A 16,324-nucleotide genomic window follows, 5' to 3' on the forward strand; every position below is an offset into this window, starting at 1 on the left:
GCTTAGACAGCGCCATCCTTCCACCAATAGAGAGAGAGCTGGGAGAAGCGGGGGAGGGGTTTCTACAGCTGATCAGTCAGGGCCCGGGCTACCGGTGTGGTGAGATATGCCTAATGCACCCTGCACACCCCACAGTCAGCACTAGTGTTAAGTCAGACTGGTACAGCACAGATAAACCATGGCCAGCCTGTAAGCGACATCAGTAATAGCCTCTGCATGGGGCTTACCAAGTCTATGACAGAACACATGCAGTACCCCTAGATGTATATGTGTATATGTATTGGCTGAGCTGCTGCAGGCTGCTGTGTATGTAATTGTTGGTGGTGTGCTCGCTGCGGGAGCCATCGTGAGTGTGGGACTTATCATGCCCCGCGTGCTGGCTCCGGAGAAGTGCCCGGATCACTGGGAGTGAGGAGGGGTGGAAGCGATAACGGGTGGGTGGCGGCGGTTGGAAACGGTTACTGCGGGGACGAACGGTGTGAGTGGGGCGTCAGAGGGACAGGTTGATGTTCCCGCGTCCAGTGACTGGTCTCAGCGGGACTTGGTGAGCCCTATACAGCCGCGTCCAGCAGCTTCAAATGGCGCCCATTTCCAATGACCCTCCAGTGAGCTGTGATAGAGGGAGGCGGCGACCGTGCCTACCCAGCGGGTGGATGGAGGGCGATGCCATAAGCCGGGATATGGTGAGATAAAGCTTACCCTCCACACGGAGTAGGCAGTGTTTGGTATCAGAGGGCGAAACCATTGCTAGTAGCTCGGCCCCTTAAAGTGACAATCCACAGCTTACCAGCAGCTTTGCCACTCTGTTATAAATGTGAGTTACATCCCTGCACTCTTTGATTATTGTGTAATTGCAGTATCTGCCTGATTGCAGTGTTATCCCTTGCGCAGTGTATGGTCAACTCATATAAACATTATTCAGTGAACGACCTCTGTTGAGACTGTTTAAATTTTACCCGTTGGATAGACTTTCTCCCCAGCGGGGCTAAAACATCCTCTGAAGGGAACTGCACTCGGGTAAATCCTCAGTGACTTGTGCCCTTTCCTTACTACTGAGACCAGGCAGCAACGCTCAATCTTATTACTTGGAACTCCGTTCCTTGCATGGTACCGTCCAGATCTTCAGTAAAGGTCCCAACCGCACGGGACAATCTCCACGTTAATAAGGCCTGTTGCTTACATTCGCACTAATCTGCAAGATGACCGGCCGCAGCAGAGACACTTCTAGGGCCATTGCAGGCGTTAGCTCACTTGGGACTATTGACTATAGACTGATACGGCCTCCTAGTGTTCCTGGTGACTTTAAGCAGAATTATAATTCTACCCGAAGTACGGAACTTCTAGCTAACACTATCACTAATGTAATGTTCTATGCTTACTAATTGTAACTGTGTTTACTTATTAACCCTTAATTGTCTAATGGTACAACCAACTTCATATAGTATATTGTTTTCCTAGAAATCCGTTGTTCCCTACATATAAGCCTAGGGAAGAATAGGGGGAGATTAACTGGTATTACTTTATATATTTAGTGCTCACTAGTTCGGGGTCCCTAGTGCATAGATATTGGGTAAGGTTATTAACGAGCAAATGTGTGAGGTTTCTGTATTTCACAACTGACTAAACTGGTACTATCTATAGTGACTTCTAATCCTTGCAGAGATTAATGTATTAATAAACAAAATCTCCTTAAATACCACCAAGCGACTGATCTACTCTGAGGATCCTACTGTTCCCACTTACAGCCACACTTACCTTTCGGGGGTTGTCACACATAGAGTGCTTGGTGCCCCAAACGTTTCCATTATTTCTTTAAAGTGCTTTATATAACATCCCCACCCAGAGCCAGCCCTAACCAATATGATGCCCTAGGCAAGATTTTGGCTGGTGCCCCCTAGCACCATCGCTAGTTCCGCCTCTGACCTGACACCTCTTTCCCAGCACCATCACCCCTCATCCATAGCAGTCCTAATTCTGGTGTTTGTACCCCCTATATTTTAAATAGGATCAGTTTGCACATTTGGTGCACAGCCCAAAAAGGGGTGTGTTTTTGCTGGCAAGAGGCATGGCCACACAATAGTAACCCCAATTCCAATTACCGCCACACAGTACTGCACTTTATTCACATTTGATCATGAAATAGTTTCCATAATTCATATTACATCCCACAGTAGTATCACTTTACCTTATAAACGTTGCACCTCACAGTAGAGTCCCTTATTCACATTACATCACACTGAATTGCTCCTTATTAACATTACACCACACCTTATTGCTCTTTATTCACATTAGACGACACAGTAGTGCCCTTTCTATACACAACGCCACATAGTAGAGCACCTTATACACATAGTGCCACACAGTAATGCCCCTAACACATATGAGACACATTATTAATGTCCTTATAAACATAATGTGCCTTACACATTATGACAACCTTTATTAATGCCCTTTCTCTTACATCCTAGAGGATGCTGGGGACTCCGTAAGGACCATGGGGATAGACGGGCTCCGCAGGAGACATGGGCACTTTAGGAAAGACTTTAGATCTGGGTGTGCACTGGCTCCTCCCTCTATGCCCCTCCTCCAGACCTCAGTTTACTACGGTGCCCAGAGGAGACTGGGTGCATTACAGGGAGCTCTCCTGAGCTTCCTGACAGAAAGTATATTTGTTAGGTTTTTTATGTTCAGGGAGCTCTGCTGGCAACAGACTCCCTGCATCGAGGGACTGAGGGGAGAGAAGCAGACCTACTTCTGTTAGTTGAAAGGCTCTGCTTCTTAGGCTACTGGACACCATTAGCTCCAGAGGGATTGGTATGCAGAATCTCACCCTCGCCGTCCGTCCAAGAGCCGCGCCGCCGTCCCCCTCGCAGAGCCGGAAAATAGAAGCCGGGTGATTATGAGAAGAAAAGAAGACTTCAGAGGTGGCAGAAGACTTCAGATCTTCAGTGAGGTAACGCACAGCACTGCAGCTGTGCGCCATTGCTCCCATACACCTCACATACTCCGGTCACTGTAAGGGTGCAGGCAGTGGCGTATCTTGCCACGTGCAAGCAGGACTTTTGCCCGGGGCGCTGCCTTCCGGAGGGCGCCGGCGCCATCCGGAGGGCGCAGCACCATGCCAAGATCCGCCACTGTGCAGTGTGCGCCCCAGCAGTGTCCCCCCGCTGTGCCTCCCATCTACGCATCTGGTTTTCCTTCGTGGCGCTGGTCCTCCCCCGCTATGAATGGAATCAGACGCTAAGCGTCTAGTTTCCCTTCATGGAGAGGACCTTTGGTGTGCGGCGCGCGATGACGTCATCGCGCACCGCACAGCATTGTGGCACAGACGCTAGGGGTCATAATTGACCTCTAGTGTCTATGCTGTGCTATGGGAGAGACGTCATGACTGACGTCTCTCCCATAGATCAGAGGAGAAGAGCGGCGCCGGTCTGCAGGGTCTGGAATCAGGAGCGGGGTATAGTAAGTATACTTTTTTTCTCTTCCCTTTCAGCGGCGCTACAAATGGGGGCGTGACTGACCATGCCCCCATATTAAGCCACTCCCCTAACTTTTGCCCGGGGCGCCACAAGGGCAACAACCAGCCCTGGGTGCAGGGCGCAGGGGGCGTGCCCTGGGCAGCAATATAAACCTCTTATTTGGCAAAAAGTACATATATACAGCTGGTTACTGTATATATATAAGAGCCCCTGCCAAATTTTACACTATTTCAGCAGGACAGAAGCCCGCCGCCAAGGGGGCGGGGCTTCTCCCTCAGCACTCACCAGCGCCTTGTTTTTCTCCACAGCACCGCTGAGAGGAAGCTCCCCGGACTCTCCTCTGCTTATACCACGGTAGAAGAGAGGGTTTTAAAGAAGAGGGGGGGCACATAATTCCGCGCAGATAATAATAACAGCGCTACTGGGTAAACATTCAATTGCTGTGTTTTTCCTGGGTCATATGGCACTGGGGTGTGTGCTGGCATACTCTCTCTCTGTCTCTCCAAAGGGCCTTGTGGGGGAACTGTCTTCAGAAAGAGCATTCCCTGAGTGTGTGGTGTGTCGGTACGTGTGTGTCGACATGTCTGAGGTAAAAGGGCTCTCCTAAGGAGGAGTTGGATCAAATGTGTGTGTGTGTGGTATCTCCGTCGACAACGCAACACCTGATTGGATATGTGGAATTAAGTGCTAAGGTAAATTTATTGCACAAAAGGACAGGGAATCTACCCATGTCTGTCCCTGTGTCGCAGAGACCTTCAGAGTCTCACAGCGCTCACTATCCAAAATAATAGACACTGATATCGACACGGAGTCTGACTCCAGGGTCGACTACGATAATGCAAAGTTACAGCCAAAATGGCTGAAAGGTATTCAATACATGATTATTGCATACCCTCCAGTATTTTACACAGAAAAATCGGTACAAATCCGAAAAAGGGGCGTGGTCGTGGGTAAAGGGGGCGTGGTCACGCCCATTTTCCTATACTTTCAATGGAAGTTTGGACAGCTAAAAATCGGTACAGACCATAAAAAAAGCTACTGTACCTATTAAAAAGGTACAGTTGGAGGGTATGTTATTCTAATAAAAGGTGTTTTGCATATCACTGATGACCCATCTGTCCCTGACACGAGGGTACACATGTTAAGGGGAAGAAACCTGAGGTAAATTTCTCCCCTCTCATGAACCAAATGAATTGTGTGAAAAAGAGCGGGAATCTCCAGACAAGAAACTGCAGATTCCCAAAAGAATTCTCATGGCGTATCCTTTCCCTGCTAGGGCCAGGATACGAAGAGAATCCTCCCCTAGGGTGGACGAGGCATTGACACGTTTACCCAAAAGATAGCGCTGACACAGCTACCCTCAGGGATCCTGCAAATAGCATGCAGAGAAGTACTTTGAAGTCCATTTACACACATTCTGGTACACTACTCAGACCGGCGATTGTGTCGGCATGGGTTTATAGCACTGTAACAGCGTGGACAGATACCTTATCAGCTGAGATTTAAACCCTAGATAAGGATACTATGTTATTGACCCTCGGATATATATACCATATATACTCGAGTATAAGCCGACTTTTTCAGCACTTTTTTTTTGTGCTGAAAAAGCCCCCTCGGCTTATGCTCGAGTCAGTGTGATAGAGGGACACGGAGGGCACAGCGCGCGCCTCTCCTGTGTCCCTCCTGCGTCTCCAGCGGCAGCGGCGGGTCTATTAAATGGAGTGCCCGTTCGTGAGCTCTGATTGGCTCAGGAACCGGCACTTCATTTAACAGACCCGCCGGAGACGCAGGAGGGACACAGGAGAGGCGCGCGCTGTGCCCTCCGTGTCCCTCCTTCACAAGACAGGGGCGGAGGGTAAGTTATACCAGGCACTGGGTGAGCATATTTGGCACTTGGGGGGGGAGGGGGGGGATATGTGGCACTGAGGGGGCATGCATATCTGGCAGTATGAGGGCATATCTGGCACTGTGGGGGCATATCTGGCAGTGTGGGGGCATATCTGGCACTGTGGGAGCATATATGGCAGTGTGGGGGCATATCGCACTGTGGGGGCATATCTAGCAGTATGAGGGCATATCTGGCAGTATGAGGGCATATCAGGTACTGTGGGGGCATATCTGGCAGTGTGAGGACATATGTGGCACTAAGGGGGCATGCATATCTGGCAGTATGAGGGCATATCTGGCAGTATGAGGGCATATCTGGCACTGTGGGGGCATATTTGGCAGCACTGTGGGGGCATATCTGGCAGCACTGTGGGGGCATATCTGGCAGTGTGGGGGCATATCTGGCACTGTAGGGGGGGCATATCTGGCACTATGAGGGCTGTGTACGACTAGAGCTGCATTTCCCACCCAAGGCTTATACTCGAGTCAATAAGTTTTCCCAGGTTTTTGTGGTAAAATTAGGTGCCTCGGCTTACATTCGGGTCGACTTATACTCGAGTATATACGGTATGTGTGTGTGTATATATATATATATATATATATAAAGGATGCTGTCTTATATATAAGACATGTCCCAAAAGACATTGGTCTACTGGGTTCTAGAGTCAGCGCTATGTCGATTTCTGCTAGACGTGTCCTGTGGAACATGCAATGGACAGGTGATGCCGACTAAGAGGCATATGGAGGTTTTACCTTACAAGGGTGAGGAATTGTGTGGAGAAGGGCTCTCGGACCTGGTCTCCACAGCTATAGCTGGAAAATCTGATCTTTTGCCTTATATTTCCTCACAGCATAAGAAAGCACAACATTATCAAATGCAGTCCTTTAGGTCGCAGAAAAACAAGAAAGTACGAGGAGCGTCCTTTCTTACCAGAGGTAAAGGCACAGGGCACAGCTAGTTCCCAGGAACAGAAGTCCTCCCCGGCTTCTACTAAATCCACCACATGACGCTGGGGCTCCGCTAAGGTAGTCCGCCCCAGTGGGAGCAAGTCTTCGACTCTTCAGCCACATCTGAGTTCACTCACAGGTGGATCCCTGGGCAATAAAAATTGTTTCTCAGGGTTACAAGCTGGAATTTGAAGAGGTGCCTGCTCGCCGGTTTTCCTTATTGGCCCTACCGGCTACTCCTCCAGAAAGGGAGATAATATTAAATACAACTCACACATTGTATCTCCAACAGGTGGTGCTCAAGGTTCCCCTCCTTCAACAAGGAAGGGGATATTACGCAACCTTGGCTGTAGTCCCGAAACCGGACTGTTTGGTCAGATCTATTTTAAAATTAAAATCTCTGAACCTTTACTTGAAAAGGTTAAAATTCAAAGTGGAATTGCTCAGAGCGATCATCGCCAGCCTGGAAAAGGGGGGATTTTATGGTGTATCTGGACATAAAGGCTGCATACCGTCATGTTCCCATTTATCCACCCCATCAGGCGTACCTAAGAATTGCGGTACAGTATTGTCATTACCAATTTCAGGGTAATTGGTGGAAAGGATGGTGCTCCTACGCAAGCAAGGAGTCACAATTATCCCATACTTGGACAATCTCCTAATAAAGGCGAGATCAAAAGAGCAGTTGTTGTACAGCGTCTCACTTTCGCTGAAGGTGTCACAGCAACACAGCTGGATTCTCAATATCCCGAAGTCACAGTTGGTTCCTATGACTTGTCTGCCCTTCTTGGGTATGATTCTGGATACGGAACAAAAATGGGTTTATCTTCCGATAGAGAAGGCCCAGGAACTCATGACTCTGGTAAAAAACTTATTAAAGCCAAAACAGGTATCAGTGCATCACTGCACTCAGGTCCTGGGAAAGATAGTGGCATCTTACGGGGCCATTCCCTTCGACAGGTTCCATGTGAGGACCTTCCAATGGGATCTACGGGACAAGTGGTCCGGATCACATCTACAGATGCATCAGTTAATCACCCTGTCCCCTAGGGCCAGGGTGTCTCTCCTATGGTGGCTGCAGGGTGCTCACCTTCTGCAGGGTCGCAGGTTTGCCATCCAGGACTGGATTCTGGTAGCCACGTACGCGAGCCTCCGAGGTGGGGGAGCAGTCACACAGGGAAGAAACTTCCAAGGTCTTTGGGTCAAGTCAAGAAACTTGTATTCAAATCAACATCCTTGAGCTGAGGGACATATACAACGTCCTTTAGCAAGCGGAGACATTGCTTCGCGACCTGCCTGTTCTGATCCAGTCAGACAACGTCACAGCAGTGTCTCATGTAAACCGCCAAGGCGGCACAAAGAGCAGAGTGGAAATGGCAGAAGCCACCAGGATTCTCGGCTGGGCGGAAAATCATGTATGCGCATTGTCAACAGTTCATTCCGGGAGTGGACAACTGGGAAGCAGACTTCATCAGCAAACACGACCTGCATACAAGAGAGTACTTCGTTAGAAAGCCTTCGCACAGATTGCAAGTCAGTGGGGTCTCAGATAGACATGATGGCATCCCGCCTCAACAAAAAGCTACAGAGGTGTTGCACCAGGTCAAGAGACCCTCAGGCAGTGGCTGTAGATGCTCTGGTGACACAGTGGGTGTTCCTGTTGGTCTATGTATTTCCTCATCTTCCTCTCATACCCAAGGTGTTCAGAATAGTAAGAACAAGAGGAGTGAGAACAATCCTCATTGTTCCAGATTGGCCACAAAGGACCTGGTATCCGGATCTGCAGGAAATGCTCACAGAAGATCCGTAGCCTCTTCTTCTAAGACAGTACATGTTGCAACAGGGGCCCTGTCTATTCCAAGACTTACCACGGCTGCATTGGATGGCATGGCGGTTGATCGCCAGATCCTAGAGGATAAGGGTATTCCGGATGAGGTCATTCCTATGCTAATAAATAAAGGCTAGGAAGGATGTGACATCTAAACATTATCACTGTATATGGCGAAAATATGTTTCTTTGTGTGAGGCCAGGAATGCTCCTACGGAAGAATTCCATCAAGGCCGCTTCCTTCACTTCCTACTAACTGAAGTGATTTTTGGCCTAAAATTAGGATCTATTAAGGTTCAGATTTCAGCCTTATCCATTTTCTCTCAAAAGGAATTGGCCTCTCTCCCTAAAGTACAAACTTTTGTGAAAGGGGTACTGCATATTCAGCCTCCTTTTGTACCTCTGGTGTCGCCTTGGGACCTTAACGTGGTGTTAAGTTTCATTAAGTCACAGTGGTTTGAACCACTTAAAACGGTGGAGTTGAAATATGTCACTTGGAAGGTGGTCATGTTATTAGCTTTGGCTTCGGCTAGGCCAGTGTCGGAATTAGCGGCTTTATCGCATAAAAGCCCCTATCTGGTTTTCCATATGGATAGAGAAGAATTGCGGACCTGTCCTCAATTCCTGCCAAAAGTGGTTCATCCTTTCATAGGAACCAACCTATTGTGGGGCCTGTGGCTACACGTGACTTGAGGGATCCCGAGTCCCTTGATGTGGTCAGGGCTTTGAAAATTTACGTGGCCAGAATGGCTACAGTCAGAAAAACAGAAGCACTGTTTATCCTGTATGTGACTAACAAGATTGGTGCACCTGCTTCAAAGCAGACTATTGCTCGCTGGATCTCTAACACGATTCAGCAGGCGCATTCTACAGCTGGATTGCCGTTACCTAAATTGGTCAAGGCCCGTTCCACTAGGAAAGTGGGCTCTTCTTGGGCGGCTACCCGTGGGGTTTCAACACTACAGCTGTGCTGAGCTGCTACTTGGTCAGGTTCAAACTCCTTTGCAAAGTTCTATAAGTTTGATACCCTGACAGAGGAGTACCTCCTGTTTGCTCAATCGGTGCTGCAGAGTCATCCGCACTCTCCCGCCCGTTTTGGGAGCTTTGGTATAATCCCCATGGTCCTTACGGAGTCCCCAGCATCCTCTAGTACGTAAGAGAAAATAAGATTTTAAACCTACCGGTAAATATTTTTCTCATAGTCCGTAGAGGATGCTGGGCGCCCGTCCCAAGTGCGGACTACTTCTGCAAGACTTGTATATAGTTATTGCCTAAATAAGGGTTATGTTATAGTTGCATCGGTCTTGAGCTGATACTATGTTGTTTTATACTGTTAACTGGGTAGTTTATCACAAATTATACGGTGTGATTGGTGTGGCTGGTATGAATCTTGCCCTTGGGTTAACAAAGATCCTTTCCTCGTACTGTCCGTCTCCTCTGGGCACAGTTTCTCTAACTGAGGTCTGGAGGAGGGGCATAGAGGGAGGAGCCAGTGCACACCCAGATCTAAAGTCTTTCTTAAAGTGCCCATGTCTCCTGCGGAGCCCGTCTATCCTCATGGTCCTTACGGAGTCCCCAGCATCCTCTATGGACTATGAGAAAAAGATTTACCAGTAGGTTTAAAATCTTATTTTTACACATAATGTCCCTTATACATATGCTGCACATTATTAATGCCCTTATACACATAATGACACACATAGTGCCCCCTACACAATTGCTGCACATTATTAAAGCCCCTATACACATAATGACACATAAAGTAGTACCCTGTTACACATATGCTGCACATTATTAATGCCCTTATACATATAATGACACACATAGTGCCCCCCTACACATTTGCTGCACATTATTAGAGCCCCTATGCCAGGCATTTTCAACCAGTGTGCCGCGGCACACTAGTGTGCCGTGACTGGTTGTAAGGTGTGCCGCGGAGCTAGAACCGCTGCCGTACCTTCAAAACAAACTGTGAGCCCAGGCAGCAGCAGCATTGGGATCCTCTGGGAGGTACAGACTCAAGCGCGCATGGGCCGTGACCTATGCCATGGAGATGCAGCGGTGACATCATAGGTCACGCCCGCCGCATCATCGGTCATTCCACAAGCCAGGCAGCCCGCCCGCATCCACACCTACCCTCCCTCCTGCCCGCCACGCTCCCGCATCCACACCTGCCCTGCCTCCTGCCCGCCACCCTCCCGCATCCGCACCTGCCGCCCGCATGCAGGCACCCACAGCTGTCCGCCTGCTGCTCAGTGCTCACAGCACTGTATGCAACCCCCGCCATTGAGGGACAGACCAGGAGGAGGACAGATGACGGTAGGGGCTAATATTTGTGGGGGGAAAAGTATGGGGAACCAATGTAACTTATGTGTGGGGCACTGTAACTTATTTGGGGAGGAATATATTGTATGTAGGGAGCAATGTAATTTATGTGGGGAGCAAAATGGTTTATGTAGGGTGCAATGTGTTTGTTTTTTCTATGAGGAATAATGTAATCGTTTTTTTCTGTGGAGGCCAATGTGTGTGTGTGTGTGTGTGTGTGTGTGTGTGTGTGTGTGTGTGTGTGTGTGTGTGTGTGTGTGTGTGGCTTTTTGTGTTACTGTGGGGGGCCAGCGTCTTTGTTTTTTTCCCCGTGGGGGACTGATGGTGTGCCTTGGCAATTTAAAAATATTGTTCGGTGTGCCACGAGTTAAAAAAGGTTCAAAATCACTGCCCTATGCACATAATGACACATACAGTAGTACCCTGTTACACATATGCCACTCATTACTATTACCCTTATACACATAATGACACACATAGTGCCCCTTACACATATGTTGCACATTATTAATGCATTTTTACATGACACACATAATGCTCCTTATACATATTACGAACACTACTGAACAACCAACCCACACACATGCACACAGCACTCACACTTCCACTAACACTGTGACCTCTGCCTCTACTTGGATACAGATGTGTTCTCATAATCTTGCCTCAATGCTAAAGTCGGGCACATTTTTTTTTAATGAAAATGCATCTTATTTGCATTGCTATGTGGCTAGGATGCACAAGCAGCTTCTGCAGCATGCCTATATACTGTGTGAGACTGTGGCTGTATCTGCATATGAAATGCTACACACAGAATATAGGCATGCCACATATCATTCTAATCAGCAGAAACTGCTGATGCCCCTAGCATATCAAATGCCTTAGGCAATTGCCTAGGTTGCCTATGCCTATGGCCGGCTCTGTCCCCACCTGGTGGCCAGGACCAGTAAAGCTCCAAAATGACTTCAGCAAAGTTAAACTCAGGAGTTGCTACAGTGTTCTTCAACAAAGGCCTTGTAAATGTATGAGAGATAAATATACTGTAGATACTTTCCAGGCTACACAGGGTTAATGCAGGAACTATACCTAGACTAACGCTTTGAGTACGTACGGTGAGTACGGTGGGGGTTGGGGAGTTAAGGATGGGGGAGAATAGTAATAACAATAAGGATAGAAATGTCAATATAATATAATATAATGATATACTAAGTATATACATATGTATGTGTGAATTCTCACATATATATATGTATATGTAAAATTATGTTAGATGAGATCTATATGGATGGAAACAACTCATGTGGATCATAATGAAGAAATTGGGTTAATATTTGATAATCTGGATGTGCTAAATAGATTTGAACATTACAATACAGTGTCCACAGTTATGAATAAATAAAATACAGCATGAGAATATAGATAAAAATGATGCTGTAATTAGTGCCCTAAGTAAATGTACTGATTATTAGGTTAGCTAATAAATACTGACAGAGTAATACATATATTTGTATAACTGAAGTGAGAATAAAGGAGTATAATATTGGTATATGTTGTGTGACCAAAAGATACATTTTATCTGTTTTATAAATGTATGTGTATATGATCCTAGCTAGAAATAGGTTTTATTATTTGTTTAATCTATAGAAGCTCTGCTCTGATTGCTATTAATAATTCTGGTATTTGATTAAGGGATTTAAATTGTTTATATATGCAACTTAATATGGTGCTTATAAGTATCACAATCTGCTATAAGTAAAAATATTATTTTAGTTGAAATAAATGAGAAATGAATGTGTGGATATAAATAGAATTCACAGCAGCTGATGAATGGCTGTATAATAACAGGACTCGGAACGCTAGTAAGTGCACAGTGACAGCTCCGTGAATGATTAAACAGCTGATACAAGCTAAACGAGTCTTGGAGCACAGTGAGTGCATGCAGGCACACTTGAGAACTTTCCGGGGATAAAAGAGAGTGGGGCCGCAGATTTCAAACCATCTGACTGAGGAAGCCGCCTATTTCTACAGGCAGAGAAACGCGTCTTATTGGTTCCTATCTACCCGCAATCAGCACACCACAAGTCTACCTCAACACACTGGGGAAAATTCTATGGACCTCCAGATAAGGCTCGTGAAAAGGGATTTGAGCACCAGTTCCGGGAGTGTAAAAGAAATAGAACCCAGGAGGAAATATTGTAACGATCTGCACATAACATGGCTATGTTTTAATTAACAGCTGAGTTGCATAAATATCTATTGTCGCTCTTGAGCGAAGTTTTCACATATTTGCATGCTTACTAACAAGTGACCAACTGACTGCTGCTGTGTACTTAATCAGTGACATTCTCAAAACGGAGAGGAAAAATTACTGAGACTGTGCATTTTGTCTTAATATATTTGGAAGCGCAGTTCACTGTGTTCTATAGCAGTGTGGACTTCGGAATATTACTACACATCTTGAATAAGAGACTTTGTAACAACTGTTATCCTCCAATTTAGGAATGAATCAATAAAGTTTCCAACTTAAGATAACAGAGCAATTAAGTATCAATACAGAGGCTGGAGATTTTGCAATATTGAAAGGAAACAGTATAAGCTAATTGTATCCAGTTGTATATTTAAGTGTGTGAAGAAAATGACTGCACAGAGCAGAGCATTGAATTGTGCTATTAAATGAGTTATTATTGTTTTTTTATATTTTGCCATGTCTTTTAGAAATTACTATTTTTTAAAATATGTGAAATTAGATCTAGCAGTAAGAAAAGGAGCTTTTTACAATAGTTAAGTAATATAAGAATAAAAATAAAAGTAAAAATACAAATATTTTAATAAGAAATCTAATAGCGCTGTCTGTTTTTCTTTTTTCTTTTCTTAAGTGCATTGTGGTAAGGGGGTAGAGAATTACCCCTTTTTACAGTGAGCTTCATGTAGATTTCTTTATTATTTTGATAAAGAATGGTATAGGACATATACACAAATTAAATTAATAATTAGCCCCAGGGGGTCACTTTATTGTGTTTGTGTGTTTGTTGCTTTCTAAAAAACATTCTCATCCCAGGCAGCTTATTGAAAAACTAAGATGATGTCATTAAAATGTTTAACTGATAGAATGGAGAGGAGAAATATGTACCTTAAAGGGGCAGGTCATAGACCAAGTGAGAATATTAGGGACAATGAGGGTGGTAATGTACATAGGTTGTTTAATAAGTTGTAGAACCTATGCACTGCTGAAACCAGGCACTGGTGGGACCAGGTGACTCTCCAAAAATATCTAGATGGGGATATAATCCCAAGAGGTTTAATAATTTAAAAAAATTCAACATTTGGAGAGGATCCAAAATTCACCAGTGACTGGAATCAGATTTTAGATACCTGTTCTAAGAACCTAATGAAGTTATTGATAAAATATAGAGAGGAAAAAGTTCAGAATCTATAGGTTGAAATAGAACAAACGCAAAATCTGTTAAAAGAGTTTGAGGCACATCCTGATAACAAAAATAGAGATTTAAAAGTAAATTAAAAAATTGAAGAGTTCAAACAGACTCTTATATATAGAAAGTAACAAAAAAATAACAGAGATAGAATAGACTATGAGAAAAGGTAGGTATATCATTATAAAAAGAAAAAGAAAGTTTCTAATACCCCACAGAGGAAATTTATCATTGTTCATGGACAGCAGAATACATCAAATAGAATTACTAAAAGTAAATTTAGAGAAAAATCCCATTTTCAGAAAACAAGGAATAATAGACAAGAAGGGAGATATGAAAATAGATATAGATATGAGCTTCTCTCCCATGAATCAGATCAAGATCAAGAGACCCTGAGATGGAGGCATAGAAATAGGAATATGTATAGAAGATCAGAGACAGAGGATGATTTAGATTCCCCATATAATAGGTCTTTTTTAGAGAAACGCCAAGTGGCATTCTGGGAAAATACAAAGGGCCAAGTAAAAAGAACAAGGGAAAGAGACCAAGGGGATCGAGAGGAGGGAGGAGGAAATCCCACAAAAAATCAATATATCCGTTAGATGAGATTCAGGAGAGAAAGAAAGGGGTGTTTAATTTATCCTCAAGAAAATTTACTGAGGAGGAATTAAGGCTCTTGGAGAAAGGCTTGAACATTGCTCCTGCAAGTAGGCCAAATCTGTTTACCCTCTTTGTAGATTTAAATAAATATGTGCAAACTTTAAGTCGCAAATGTTAGTTTGCCCTAAAAGCCCTGAAAAAATCCAACACCTGTGGCACCCCTATGGTGTTAAATGTGGAAGATCAAGAGGCTCTGGATATATTGGAAGATCTACAAGACGATACTGGAGAACAAGCAAATTCTGAATTAAATCTCTATGATACAAGGAGGGTAAAATTAAAAGAAAAATCTGAATTTTATCCTCTTCAGTATAATGGCCCTTATATTGAGAGTTTCTATAATAGCACTTTGGAACAATTTAAAAAGTTATGCGAGAAGGCAGAAAAAGGGAGCTTTAAGGATAATTTGCAGAGAGGTGAGAGAAAGGCTCTTAAAACTCTCTAATCTGATGCAAATATAATAATCAAGCTGGCGGATAAGGGCAGTGGGATTGTGGTCTTAGAAGTAGAGGACTATTTAGTCGAAGCCTACAAACAACTGGGCAACAGTCTGTTCTATGTCGAGTTGGACCACAAACCCTCCGCCTTTTACCAAAGGGAATTGAAAAATGTTCTTGATGACACCCTATGTGGGGGTGCAATATCGAATTAGACGTTTACATTTCTTTATAATACACATCCCGTTACACCCACTTTTTATTATTTACCCAAAATTCACAAATAACTTACCTCACCCCTGGTTCATCCCATAATTTCTGGTGTTGGGTCACTCACTAATAATTTATCCTTTTTTGTTGATAATTATTTACAAAGCCACATAGGGAAATTGAAATCCCACATTAAGGATACTAAGCATTTTTTAAATTTAATTAAAAGTGTTAAATGGAAAGAGGGTTATTCCCTCATAACATGTGATGTGGAAGCACTTTATTCCAACATTCCACATGATCGAGGATTAGAGGCAGTGAAATATTATTTAGATAAGGATTTGGGGATGTCCGACTCCCTGCGTGGCTTTAATTTGGATTCAATTGAATTTATTTGAAAACATAATTATTTTTTGTTTAACACTAAAGTATATTTACCGACATGGGGGACTGCAATGGGGACGAAATTCTCGCCAAGCTTCGCTAACCTATACATGGGGAGGTTTAAGGAGGAGCATGTGTGGGGGTGCGGGCTTGGTGCGAGTCTCATCCTCTATGGCAGATTTATTGATGATTTATTTATTATTTGGGATGGGGATTTACATTCAGTAGACAATTTTTTTCACAATTAAAATCAAAATCAATATGGTTTGAAATTTGCATGTAGTCAAAGAAAGACGAGAATTAGCTTTTTGGATATTGCATTATCAATAGAGGGGGGGGAAATTGTAACAGAAACTTTTATCAAGCCGCTAGATCAGAGCAGGTATCTAAACTTTAAAAGCTCTCATGCAAAAATATGGAAAATTAATATTTCAAAGGGGCAATTTATTAGAATTAAGCGGAATTGTTCAACTCAAGAATCACTTAGAAAGCAAGCAGATCAGATTTTTTACTCATTTCTAGAACAGGGTTACCCTAAGGAAATTCTTCAGAAAGCTCTAAGGGAAGTGGAAGGTATGGGTAGAGATGTACTGCTTGGTGTGGAGAAAAAGAAATTAAAATCTGCATATAATAAGATAGATGTAGAAAATGAGGATAGGGAAGATAGATCATCTGTATTTATAACAAAATTTTATAAGTATTCATATGACATTAAAAAAATAATTAAAAAGAATTCTG

This window comes from Pseudophryne corroboree, chromosome 7 (genome assembly GCF_028390025.1).
Source record: "Pseudophryne corroboree isolate aPseCor3 chromosome 7, aPseCor3.hap2, whole genome shotgun sequence".
NCBI classification, from domain to species: Eukaryota; Metazoa; Chordata; class Amphibia; order Anura; family Myobatrachidae; genus Pseudophryne; species Pseudophryne corroboree.